Genomic DNA, 1,284 nt, shown 5'->3' on the forward strand with positions numbered 1-1,284 from the left:
ATGCTCACGACAACGATCCGCGAACAGTTCAAAATGAAATATGGATCGATTCTCAACGCTGCTGCATGACCAGTGTATTCCTGTGATCACTGTTCCGTCGGTGTGACGCGCATGCGCAGATCCTCCCAATCGCCCCGCCCACTGACCGGAGGGTCCGAGCGCTCGTGCTCCGCTCATCTGAACGAGGATTTCAACAAACAAAGACTGAACGTCCAAACGAATAAACACACTTAACATTGCAGAAAAGGTGGACTTTATCATGAACCACTAGTTTCTTAGCATGAGATCAGAGAGTATTTTTATTTCGAACTTTCTACTGCTATATTAAAATTATTTACATCGCCTACTGATGTGTTTGTTTCAAGAAATAAATAAGTAGAAAGCAAGCACATGCGTTTGTTCTTCTTCTTTTTGAGTCATTCTGTTTCAGCAAGTTTCTGAAAACTTCTTACAAATGATTTTCTATTAGTGTAATAAAGGTGTATTAATGTAATAATTAAAACTGTTATAATCACATGTCTATAGAAGCTCATTCAGAACCTGAGATCATGGTGTTCTTATTCCTGCAGTCACTAGAGTACTTTTACTAGCTATTAATTTATTTGCATTTTACCATTTCTGTACATATTTGATCATGTCTGGAATACAAATGAAAAGGACATTGACTCAGCTGTACATTAACTTCTTTATATTCAGCGACGTTTTCAAATAAACCCCATTTCTGTCTTAATGTGCGACGTTTAGTGTTTTCTGCTGCATATTTGCACGTATGAATCGCGTTCTGATGAAATATTTCTGAACTGTGTCTGCTGCACGACCGAACCCGTGTGTCCCGTCATGCCCCGGTGCATTGTGGTCGCTGTCAGGGGCGCATGCGCACAGCGGAGCTCCATCTTTCCATCCCGAGCGCAGAAGAGCAGCGGATGTGTTGATGCTTTTGGACGTTTTGTTTTGATTTTTAAACGCCCAGAGTCTCTGCGAAACAAACCCGAGCGGACGCTTCCTCCGTTATTATCCTCCCGGGAGCTTCCAGCCGACAGAGATGCGGCGTGTGGCGGGTGTTATGAGGTAGATTGAGCCGCTGCTGCTGCGCTTCGGCCGCGGAGACACATCTGAGAGAATCCGCTGCAGGAGAGTTTCCGGCCCGCGCGAGCAGGTACGTGCTGAGCTTCTGTGCGTGCGAGTGTATGTTTGTTGCGCGTGTGTTGTTTAGGTTAGCAGTTAGCTCTGTGTGTGTGTGTGTGTGTGTCTCTCTCTCTCTCTCTCTCTCTCTCTCTCTCTCTC

The 1,284-nt window shown here is 45.0% G+C and overlaps 1 protein-coding gene across 1 annotated transcript in view; it reads left to right on the top strand.

The window, feature by feature from the left end:
- The first annotated feature begins 861 nt into the window (after nt 1-861).
- mbd5 (methyl-CpG binding domain protein 5) overlaps nt 862-1,284 on the top strand; it is a 19,159-nt gene continuing 18,736 nt past the window's right edge. Inside the window, exon 1 of the mRNA XM_016509474.1 lies at nt 862-1,156. The gene's annotated coding sequence lies outside the window, so the exon portion shown is untranslated. The remainder of the gene's footprint in view (nt 1,157-1,284) is intronic.

The sequence above is a fragment of the Sinocyclocheilus rhinocerous genome, unplaced genomic scaffold (assembly GCF_001515625.1).
Source record: "Sinocyclocheilus rhinocerous isolate Xijiao unplaced genomic scaffold, SAMN03320098_v1.1 scaffold1615, whole genome shotgun sequence".
NCBI lineage: Eukaryota > Metazoa > Chordata > Actinopteri > Cypriniformes > Cyprinidae > Sinocyclocheilus > Sinocyclocheilus rhinocerous.